Source organism: Henckelia pumila, chromosome 1 (genome assembly GCF_033568475.1).
Source record: "Henckelia pumila isolate YLH828 chromosome 1, ASM3356847v2, whole genome shotgun sequence".
NCBI lineage: Eukaryota > Viridiplantae > Streptophyta > Magnoliopsida > Lamiales > Gesneriaceae > Henckelia > Henckelia pumila.
The window spans coordinates 155,425,591-155,438,820 of NC_133120.1; positions in this window are offsets into that span (position 1 = coordinate 155,425,591).

Sequence of the window (13,230 nt, forward strand, 5' to 3'; positions counted from 1 at the left end):
TTTGAAGGCCGTTGAGTTGCGAGATTTCAAGAGTTGTATCGCTTTGAAGATTGTAGCCGGTATAGTATCGATTTCTTATTATCGATTAAGGAAGTTTGATTGAATCTTGATTGAGGAATTGTTTTTGTTTCCAGGTTGGAGCATCGACGTTTGAAAGAGGTATAAGATGACTTAGACTGGAATGGAACGTGTGACTCGAATCCGACTTGATTCGAGTGTTCCGAGGAATCACATACTTGCATGTTATTTGCTTTTATTCGAATTTAGTTGATTGAGTTATGTTTGCATTGCATTCATCTTGAGCTAAGAATCCTTGATTTTATCAGGCAGGACGGCCCTTTTATGTTAGACGTTTTGGGGGCTATATTGCGAGTGGCCTGAGTGTAGCCGTTTCACCTAGTGCTAGCATACTCCTTATAGTCGCACCAAAGTCTAGAGGATGGAGATACGTAGCACCACCTCGATCGGGAGAGTCGGTGAGTTGTTTACGTGATCTCATCCTCGGGATCCCCAAAAGCAAAAGCAGCAATTTCTTGATTATCCGGACTTGATAATCCCACATTTAAAGACATGCATTGCATTATGCAATTGAATTAAGTTTTGAGATGATTTTTGGAATTGCTTGTCTTGTATATATGTATCATGTTTTGATATATTATTTGATATGCATGTTTGTCTCTTTTACTGGGAATTGTATTCTCACCGGATTATCCGGTTGTTGTCTTTGTTTGTATGTGTACTTGGCAACAGGTGGGGCAGGACCGAGTCAGAGTAGACCTGGTTAACGTCAAGAGCAAGAGATAGAAGTAAGACTCGTTTAGAAGTCGAATCAGCATGTCAATCTAGTTTATGTTTTGCGAACATGTTTTGTCATTCGAACTTCTCGTTTTGTATTGTAAGCAAGAATCGATGTAGGTACTACCGAATCGGATGTTTTTCTTCCCTAAACATTTCTTGTATTGTTATTGGCTTTTCAGATACTTTAAATGCAAGTGTTTAGGTTTTGTTGGATTTATTTTCGGTGCCTTGGATTTCTGGGCGAGAGGACGGCGCGGGCGCGCTGGTTTTGGCGAGGCGAGGGCGCGGGCGCGCTGGCTTCGGCGCGGGCGCGCGGTCGTTTTCCTTTAAAAAAAAATTTATTGTGATCGCTTCGATTCTTGGTTTCTTGTATGTTTAATTGTTGTTTACTCCAAGAATAGTGGTTTAGAAACGAGGTCTCACAACTATTGCCGAACAGGTCTCTCAAACTGTTCATCGCACGAATGAGCATACTTCAACACAAATCTCAGTTCTTCAGACTGACTTAACCGCTCATATCGACTCCCGTATTGACACTTTTCAAATCACTGTCGGTGCTCAACTAGGAGAGATCATCTCTAATCTCACCCATGGTGATGTCAAAAAGGGGGAAGTATCCAGAAAATCAGTTGACAGAAAATCAGTTGACAACTCTCCACAGAGAATGCAAAGGAAGTAAGGTACATTTTATGTACATTTTATTTACTTAACGCAATGTAGGTGTAATAGATTTTCACTGCTACTTATCAATGATTGCTTGTAACATTAATTGTTCAATGCAATTCATCTTCGCAATGAATTCATTTCATCTACTATCTTCTTTAAATTATTTTTGGGGCCTAGGTTTTGTCATCACCAAAAAGGGGAAAATATTTGAATCCTGACTTTTGGTGATAACAAAATAATACTTTGCTATTTAGTCGGCCGCCATTTATTTGTATAAGCAGCTACGTCAACCGAACAAAGACATATCTACCGACGTCAGCCAAAGCATGCAAAGCAGTTGTACGTCAACCGAACAAAGACATATCTACCGACGTCAGCTAAAGCTTGTCAACCAACGAATAATGCAAAACAGTTGTATGTCAAACGGAACAAAGACATACCTACCGACTGAGATATCTACTGAACTTCAAATACAGAAAGCTACACGCTACATTTCGAAGTTATAGTTTCCCAGATCTCAAAAAGTGACAAGACAACTGAAAAGCAAAAGGACGAAGCATTTAAGGATTCATCTGATAAAGTGAGAAAGCCTTGAATAGCATTTAATGTAAGTGACACATTGAATAGACAATTAAAGGCGCCCCCAGTACGAAATATTCAGAAAACTTTATCAGTAGGGAAATCTTACCGTTGGACAAATAAGAAAGACGTTGAAGACAAAGGATATATATATATCAAAGCCTTTCTAGACAGAAGAGACGACACAACAATGCCTATTGAGAATCTATCTATCTGAGCTCTCGAACCTATCATGAATACTCGACCGCTCAAAGAAAAAAACTCTTAGCTTAAACAGCCTTATCCGATCTTCGAAGAGATCTTTTCAAGGGTTGCTCAAATCCAGATATCATTTGAAGAACACTACTTGATACAAGGATTTGAGAAGTCTTAAGTCCTCGAGAGACTAAGACAATCATCATCGCCATCTGAAGAAAATTTTGATAAGAGCTTTAAATCTTATCACTATGAATCTAGGAGTTTCATATTAGGCATTGGATAAGTCCTAACTTGGATTGGGTGTATTGCAAGACGTTGTAATAACCAAAGTCTTCTAGTGAATCCTTCCAAGGTGGAAGAAGGGGTGACGTAGGAGATTGAGTTCCGAACATCCAAGAAACATATATGTGTCTACTTATGTTATTGCATTGTAACATTCCATGGATATCATCTAGCATATTGAGAGCTATTTTCGCACTAATCTTAGTTGCTCTTATATATCTAGCAGGCTAAAAGAAAACCGGTCGAGTGAACTAACATTTACTCAACCATATTGCATTAGATTTTAAAGACTATCATTATTGTGTATTCACCCCCCCCCCCCCCCTATACACACATTATCGATCCCCAGCAAATGTACAAAATTAATCATGTTCAAGACATCATTGTCATCATTCAAAGTCATAAATGTCACGCCCCGGAACTGGGCCTAGCTGACATTGGCGATGTTAACAATTTAACATTGAAACAACAAGCTTCGTAGTACAATCTTGCCAAAAACAAGTCTATTTCATATACCATAACTGTTTTTACAGGGAAAAACACAAGTGAGACAATGCGAAAGTGAAACTAAAATTTAAAGTAAAAATATTTCTTCAACTTGAGCAGATCCATCCTCACCAACCCTAGAACATATTATGTTCTTCGTCATCTAACTCATCTTCATTCTTATCCGGGGAGGAAGAGTAAAGGGGTGAGTGTTTTGGAAAACACTCAGCAAGTGGTGCCTGATTGAGCATGATAAACACCAAAATATATTTACATATACACATGTACATATTATAATCTCGAAAGAAATTAAGCATGATGAATCTGACACAAATACGAAGAAAACATTGCACTGATAACTATCTCATTTTCCGTGGTTTACTAATCAGTCCCCTATATGTTACTCCTCTAAGGGGCGAGGCCAAAGGAATGGTTATTATAACCCACCGCATTAGGGTCATATCAAATCAAATCAAATCATCGTAAATTTCTTAACCATTTCTAAATCGACTCTAATTAACAGTGCAATTAAAATGCTTCAAATAATATAACGAATAGCCAACGAATTCAAAATAGCATATCAAAATGAAATGAATATACGTATAATGTCGATCGAATTTTCAAAATCATATGTAATTTATTTTATAAAGCTTAACTCACTCAAGAATGAAAATAAGTGTAGAAACTTATATCACGCAAAAGAAGTATAAAATCCCACTTCCCTGTTTTTTTTTCTTGAATCAAATGTGAATGAAACTTGCTGGAATGATCGAACGTAAAGACTTTAAAATTCTCGATCTTGTGCAGAATTCGATGCTCAAAAGTTGTAGTATCTACTTGGCCTTGGCCAACGGATCTTCGATCGATTCTTGGACATAAATTCAACTACTAATGTGCTTCGAAATTGATCAAAAAAGGGCAAGAAATATGATGGGCTTCTTGCTCGAGAATAGGATAGCAAAAAAATGATTTTTTGGATTTGCATATGCTTGATGAGCAGTAAAATTTCAGAAGTGTTTAAGACAAGTTGAACCGTTGGATCGACTTGAAATTTAAGCAAGACATTTCTCAGGTCATTATATCAATTGTGAATGGTTAAGATCGGATTTGGTTGCCATTTAAATTGGTTTCTAGACGTCACACTGAAGCTGATCTCTTCTCGCATAAAAACTGTGCAGGGTTCTTGAGAAGGCATTTGACAGACCGTTGTATTGGGTTGAAACTTGGACATCATATGTATAACATAAAAAGGTATATTGTGAATGGTGAATATTGGATTATAATGTTTGTATTGGTAAAACAATGGTTCTGAAGATGACCTTTCAACTGCTGCAGAAATGCTCAAAATATAGGAGCACATGTTCGAATTTGGGGAGGTTTTTGCTACGTTTTTTGGTGTGATTTTCACTCATCTTTGGCAAATATTTATAGGTTGTAAATATCAGCTGAAAGGACTCTCATTCATGGCCAATAATTCTCATTAACAACCATGATTCATCTTTATTTTTGCTGTTACAACTCCTCCCCATTTAGTTGTTGTGTCTCTTTGAATTTTCGAAATCAATTTGCCATTTATGCTTCATATTCCATCGGTTACACTCCTTGACTTGCTGCTGAAATATATGTGTCCTCACAACAAACATTTTATCATGAGGAGCTATGTATTGCAAAACAATGTCTCTGGATTAATCTACACACTTTGTTGACAGTTCCAAAAATAACTCCATTAAATTAACATGTCGTATCATTACGGATATCATGTACAACTCCTCATTGTACCAATAGCTACCAAGAATCATTTCACTTGAAGAACTAGCTCTCGAATCTATCTATGTTGTGCTTCTGCAGTACCTTCAAATTCATATAGTTTTTAGAGCAAAATAATACCTTTTTTAAAGCAAAATATTATATATAATCGAGCTCAAACATGACATTTCACTGTAAAATTAGTTGTTTTCCTCATCTTATATGTCTTAACCAACACGTGAGGTGGGTCTGGATGCAAATTAGAGACCTCGGGTAGCATACAAACTGAGCTAATCAAAAGACAAATCAACATTTGCACACACATAAATATTAAGCTAAAATTTGAAAAAAAATTTGAAATTCTCGAAAATTTCTGGATAAAGATGACATACAAAATACACACCATCATCAATCATCAACAACCAACCTTAAAATAAATATAAATTATCTCAACAAAACTGAAAAAATGAAATTATTTTCTCATATTTGATTTATAACAAATCTTTTTTAAAAACCCTCTAATCTACAACAACCAATCTCAAACGAGCTCAAATATATCAAAATAAGATCAGAATATTTTGTCTAAATAACCCTCTCGCCAAAAAAAATTACCGTCGGAGAAAAATACCTTAGTCGTCAGCTCACAACCACCAATAACAGCGTTTCCCTTCACAGGTCGGCGATCCAAGAATTTTTCGTGTTCTTCTCCTTCATTTGATCGATATCAAAATCTATTTAAAGAGAAACAGAGACTGATCTCGATTTTATGGACATTTCATGAAGTGGAACTAATTATGTTTTAACATAAAATATGAATTTAAGTGCAATAGGGAGCTAGAAGTACAATAAATTGACAGTAAGGAGATTTTAATATGAAAATCTAACGCGGGGATTGATTTATAAAAAGAAACTATGGCTAGGGATTTTAGGCTAATTTACCCCACAAATGATCCATATTTTATTATTTTATTTTTAGAATTCTAATAATAAATATTATACTTTTTTTTGTCTTTAAATTAATGTTATGTAACATAAAAATTCTATACACATATTAATGTTGTGAAAAAGTAAAAATTTATGGTAAAAAGATAAAACCTTAAAAACTTTAAATATATCAAACTCCATACTTTATAAAAAAAATTCTCTCAATTGTGTTTTTCATCACAAATGTTGAGGTCTATTTATAGATCTTCATTTGAGATTAGTCCAAAAATAAATACATCATCACTTACATCATCACAAACTAACATTCAACATTCAACTCTAATAATTTTCAACATTCAATTCTAATATTATATTTTTAACATTCTCCATTGTGATGATGATCGTGATACAATAACTATCTTTATTAAGTATTTTATATTGCCTCATTAAAAATCTTACTAGAAAAAACCTATTGGTATAAAAACCATAATAAGGAGAAAAGAGTGCAGTCACGTAAAATCCCCCTCATGTTAAAATAAACGATTCTTCACATATTTCGTAGATTGTGCATCCTAATGTTATATATATGCTTTCTGAATATCGTCGTAGGAAGTACTTTTCTGAAGAGATATGAAGAGTTCTCACTTGATTGAATGTAACATATATCAATATCTTTATTCTTCTCAAGCTCTTGGGTGAAGGCAAAGAACTTAGGGGGGATATGTTTGGTTATGTCACTTTTGATGTATCCTTATTTCAATTGAGCAACACATACAGCATTATCTTCGTATAGTGTCACAGGCTTCTTGTCTACTGATAATCCACACGAGGTTTGGATATATTGGGTCTTTGACTTTAGCCACACACATTCACGGCTTGCTTCATGTAATGCAATAATATCGACGTGATTTGATGAAGTTGTTACAAGTGTTTGTTTCTGTGAATGCCAAGAAATTATAGTACCTCCACGAGTAAATACATATCTGATTTGGGAATGTGTCTTATATGTGGATCAGATAAGTATCCAGCGTCAGCATAACCAATTATACTTTGATTGGTATCTTTTGAGTACAAAAGTCTCAAATCTGTCGTTCCTCGTAGATAACGGGATATGTGTTTAATTCTGTTCCAGTGTCTCTTTGTTGGATATGAGATGAATCTTGCCAATAAATTTACAGGAAAATATATATCAGGTCTAGTACAATTTCCAAGATATATAAGGGCACCAATGGCACTTAGATATGGTACTTCTGGACCAAGAATAACTTCACCATCTTCATATGGATGGAATGGATCATTTTCTATGTTTAATGATCTAATCACCATTGGAGTACTTAAATGATTTGAATTATCCATATTAAAATGTTTAAGGACCTTTTTCTGTATAATTTGATTGGTGAACAAGTATCCCACATTCTTTATGTTCAATTTGCAAACCCAGACAATACTTGGTTTTTCCAATTTCCTTCATTTAGAATTCTTTCTTCAAGTACAACATAACTTCTTGAATTTCTTTATTCATTCTAATGATGTTTAAATCATCAACATATACAGCAATAACTATGCATCCGGATGTTGTTTTTTTATGAAAACACAAGGGCATATTGGATCATTTTCATATCTCTTCTTCATCAAGTATTCACTTAGTCGATTATACCACATTCGGCCGGATTGTTTTAACCCATATAATGATCTTTGCAATTTCACATAATAAAATTCTTTGTGTTTTGAACTTTGTGCTTCAGACATCTTAAATCCTTCAGAAATTTTCATGTATATGTTAATATCAAGTGATCCGTGTAAGTAAGCTGTAACAACATCCATAAGACGCATTTCCAAATTTTCAGACACCGTCAAACTAATCAAATACCGAAACGTAATTGCATCCTGTAAGAGTGGGTGCCCAGTGAGCCAACTGTGTGGCTATGGGCTTTGATGACTCTTTGTATAAACAATCTTTTGTTTAATATTATTTACACTTTTAATGGCAATGACTTTATATTACTTCATATTGTTATATTGTGATATACTATTGTTGTTTTGATAAAGACCTTGAATATACTATAGTGTATGTAAGATGTGGTAGAACATGGAGATGTCTATCATGAAATACATCTTATAGTCACTGTATGTTCTAAAACCGTTCCTAGTCGATTGAGCCGTCCGATAATAAGGATAAGGATCGCTCGAGTTCGAGACTAGCATTTGCGATGCGGAGTACCACGTTTCATTGGTAGGGAACATGGAGATGTTCGAAGCATGCAAATGGATATTCATAGGATGAATAATCGAACTACCCTATCCGGACTTTCCAAGTGGTTATCACTTATCGAGTGGATTAAGTCCGCGGTTTTGGTTGTACACCATTAGTCCTTACGACTTGAAACATCATGGAGACTCTATATGCTAGTGCTGTGCTTTGACTCGTTTACCGACTCTATGGGGGTCATCAGGTGTCGAGATTGGGTACAGTTACGACACATATAGGAGTCAATGCATTGTTGTCAAGGATTCACCACATACTTGCGAGTGTGGATATCCTATGCGATCTGAGGAGATATTAGTGTGATAAATCTCTGGCCAGAGTAATTGATGTGATTTAAGAAATGGTTTCTTAGTAGCACATGCGATGTCACTAATTTGATCTTCAAGATGTATTGCATAGTTATCGAATCTTGAGCGACTCTCGATATACCAATGGTTGTTGATTCGATCGGGATATATGGATGAAGGGACCGTACTGTACGCTAACCAAAATCTACTGGTTCTTGTAGGCACTATCAGTGATACCTAGGGAATCATGGGGCGATGTTGCTAGGCGCTTTACCATGATTCGTTGGGCAAGTCGGAAAGTGTTGTTCCGAGTCACAAGGAGTTGTGAGCCCACGGCTAGCTGTATCCCTGAACCATTGAGGGTCACACAGTGTAATGGAGTTTTAATCCCCGTTGAGATAGTTAAATTTAAAGAGTTAAATTTAATGAACTAAGGAGTTGGACTTCTTAAATAAGAGTAAGGGAGTAGGATTTCCTAAAATGACATAGGGATGGACATTTTTGGAAATCACTGAATTCGGATTCAGGAAAATTTATTTTGACTTTAAAATGTGCAGAAATGGTTTCTGTGCACATTGGTGAAATCAGTTCATCAATCGGAGTCACGATGAATTTATATTAATTTCTGAACGAGCGGGCTTTGCTTGTCGGGCCCCAGCTTATGACTAATGGGCCCTAAGGTGTTAGTGGCCTGCATTATAAATAAGTTATTTCAGTACAGAAATTACACACAACAGGTCATAATTTTTGAGAGCAAAAATCGAAAAACCCTAGTCTCTCTAAAAGAAATTTCGGCCGACCCCTCCCCCTCTACCCGAGAAAATTTCGGTCTGTGATTTTGAATCGCGGTCAGGAATAACGAATCAGATTCGTGTAATCTCTTCGCAGAAAACTTCTGATAGATTTTCTAGTGCAATCTATCAGAGGGATTAAACCTCTGTTCGTGGACCTGATTGAAGGAGTTCATCGGTTCCAGGGAGAGACAACAAGAGCAGATAAAATCTGTTGGTGTCCATTAATCTCGTTGCGAGATTTAAGGTAAAATTTAATTAACTGTTATTTAAATTTTACACACACACAATAATTTAATCGTTGAACGGTTGATACCCACACTATGGAATTGTTCCATAACAAAATTTTAAACTTCCGCTGCACCGGGTATCAATCGTGATTGATCAGAGAGCCGCGTTTTCCAACAGTGGTATCAGAGCCAGGTTGCTCAGATCAAACGATTAAATTAATCAATTGTACAAAATTTTTGAGTCTCGGTTTTTGAAACAAAATAAATTTTTTTAAATAAAAAAAAAAAAATTTTCGGGGCAAAACCCGGGCAGCGATTGGATCGCTGCCCGGTGGGGCAGCAATTGTTGCTGCCCCGGGCGGCGCACGGCGCCGCCCAAAGGGGGCGCACGGCGCCGCCCAAGGCGGCGACCGTCGCCGCCCAGGGCGGCGCTGTGCGCTGCCCAGCGCAGCGCTGGGCGCTGCGCAGGGCAGCGCTCGGCGCTGCCCAGGGGCGGCGCTCGGCGCCGCCCAGCGCAGCGCCAGCGCCAGGCGCTGCCCTAAGGGGGCAGCCGGGCTGCCCCCGGCCCGCGCCCCGGGTGCGGGCCGGCCCGGGAATGTCCCGGGCGGCCCGCGGGAAAAATTATAATTTTTATTTAAAATTAATTTTAATATTTAAAATTTTATTTTTGGTCCGGTCAAAAATTGTTTTTGATTGGTTCACGAGATTTCGGATCGAATTGTTCGAGTCCGTAAATTTTAAAATTGATTTTGGATAAATTTGAATTTTTGGAAAATTTTAATATTTTATCCGTAAATTGAATTTTGAAATCAATTATTTTGGTACAATTGATGATAAGATATGATCTTATGATATATTAAGTAAAATATGATTTTATTTGTAAAATTGGATTTTATAGATAAAATATGATTTTATTTGATATAGAGATAAAATATGATTTTATATGTGAAATGAGATTTTATATATAAAATATGATTTTATCTTGTTTAAATTTGAATTGCCACAGCATGTTATCCAATAAATTAATTTTGAATTAAATGTTATTGGATAAGGATGATCGATTGCCATGACCAATTTTGTAGGTGTATGTTAGGAATTTACATTTTGTCTTTATTATTGTTGGTTTTATTAATGGGCCTGGTTTATGGCCCGATATGAATGTCATATGTAATAAAAGTGGGCTTGGTTTATAGCCCGTTCCCACCCCCTAAAAATGTATCCCCTACTTGTCATTGTTATTTATTGTAAATACATTAGATTTAGTGGGAGATCAAGATTTGAAGATGGTGGGCCCAGCAGACAATGAAGACTGAAGAAATGTAAATTGGAAGCATATGTAATAGGATTGCATTTGCATACTGCATATTACCTAGGATTGGACTAAGACCCGTGATTGGCAACCACGGGTCAATTAGAAATGGAATCGATCATCCTATATAATATGTGATATTATGATTGTATGCATGTTTAGACATAAATTGCGTGAATCCGGCAATGCATGCAATAAATTAAATATGATGAGACAAATATTTTTATAAATAAAATCCCTCATTTTAAATATGATTTAAAATTTATATCAAGATAAATAAAGGAAATTTAAATTTGTTTAAATGTTCCCACCTTCCATCAACGGTCAATGTATGTGACGCTACCCGCGGATACGGTCCGGCTCATATTATTGGGGGGGCCCGTCCGTCGGAAAGCTGTACATTGGATCGACAAATGTTGTAAGTTGGGTGGAACTCCCATGGGATCGGCTCATATTATTGGGGATCCACATGGCGATCGTCCATCACAACTTAATATTGATGGGTCATCTTGACATGTCACTTTAAACGGCGTCATATTATTGGGCCCTTATTGGACATGAGGTAAATACATGGGGGTTGCTTTGGAAGCAATTGGGCTCTACCTTTTGAGAATTATGGTTGGCTGATATTATTCGGGACCATAAGTTTGTCAATTGGACTCCATGTTCTCACTAAGGAAAAAGTTTCCCGTTTTCACTAGAGGGTGGTGAAATCGTTAAAATAGTGGGAGTGAGATTCATAAAATTAAATTCGCCTATTTTATGTCTTAGTAAATTGTTAAACAATCATTGATATATGTCTGTTTTCCTTTTCAGTATTTCATACAATGAATTCGCGAAATCCTTTATTCTCGATCCTCGAACAAAACAAGCTGACTGGCGCCAACTATACGGAATGGTTCCGGAAGTTGAAGATTGTCTTAACTTCGGAGAAAATGCTCTATGTGTTAGAGAAAGCACCTCCGAAGGAAGCACCAGCTGATGTTAGTCCGGAGGAATTGGCCAAGCTTGATGCATGGTGGGACCATGACATCAAGACCAAATGCTATATGCAAGCCTCGATGTCTGATGAACTCCAGAGGCGATTTGAGGACACGGTGAATGCTGCTGACATTCACGCGCAACTCAAGGAACTTTTTGGGGCTCAGTCGAGGGCTGAAAGGTTCTCTACTGTTAAGGAGTTGATGACGTGCCGCATGCGTGAAGGGACTTCGGTCCGTGATCATGGGGTACGAGTGATTTGGCTCATACAGAAGTTAGCGACCCTTGATTTGGTGTTGGAGCATGAACTCAATGTGGACTTGCTGCTTCTATCTCTTCCTTCTTCATTTGATGGATTCGTGATAAATTTTAATATGAACAAGATAGAGGCCACCCTTGAAGAGATGGTCAATATGCTCGTTACATATGAATCCACACTTAAGAAGGATAAGCCAGCTTTCTTGGTGGGCTCCTCATCTTCTGCTAAGAAGGGGCCAAGTATGAAGGGCAAGAAACGTTCTGCCCCACCCAAGAAAGTGGAACCCGAGAAGAAGCAAAAGACAAAGGCTTCAAACAATGGAAAATCCAAGGATGTTTGCCATTACTGCAAGAAGCCGGGTCATTGGAAGCGCAACTGCAAGGAGTATCTTGAGCAGTTGGGAACTGCAAAGGGTATGTTCTATATCGAAATAAACATGTCACTTAATACAACTTCTTGGGTATTGGATACCGGATGTGGATCTCACATTTGCAATGATTTGCAGGTGATGACAAGAAGTCGCAGGCTTAGAATGGGTGAGACCCAGCTGAGGCTCGGGAATGGTTCCAGAGTTGAAGCTACGGCCATTGGAGATGTTTGTTTGATTTTGCAGAATGGTTTTAAATTATTGTTGAGAGATGTTTTATTTGTGCCAGATTTAATTAAAAACATTATTTCTATTTCTATGCTTGATAGAGATGGTTATTCTTGTAATTTTGTGAATGGGATTTGCAATATTTACAAGAATGAATGTTTAATTGGAAATGGACAACTTGAAAACGATCTATACAATTTAAAACTAAAAGACGTTCCAGTGAATTGTATTGACAAACCGGCGACAACAAACAAAAGGAAAATCGATAGTCAAAACCCGGCAAACCTTTGGCACGCTAGACTAGGTCATATTTCCTCAAGGAGGATGAACAAGCTAGTGGGAGAGGGCATGTTTGATATGTCTGATATTAACTCTCTACCTACTTGTGAATCCTGCCTAAAAGGAAAAATGACTAAATCTCCTTTTAAGGGGAAACCTGAGCGTAGTCACAATCTGTTGGATTTGATCCATACAGATGTTTGTGGTCCATTTAGAGTAGGGACTCAACATGGCCACACCTACTTCATTACCTTTACTGATGATTATTCAAGGTATGGGTATTTATATTTAATGAAATATAAGTCTGAAGCATTTGAAAAGTTCAAAGAATTCAGGGCTGAAGTAGAAAACAAGCTAGGTAAAAGTATTAAAGCACTTCGATCGGATCGAGGTGGAGAATACTTGAGTACCGAGTTTTTGGACTATCTGAAAGAGAATGGGATTCTCTCTCAGTGGACTCCTCCTATGACACCACAACTTAATGGTGTATCGGAGCGTCGTAATCGAACTTTGTTGGACATGGTTCGATCTATGATGAGCTTCACTGAGCTTCC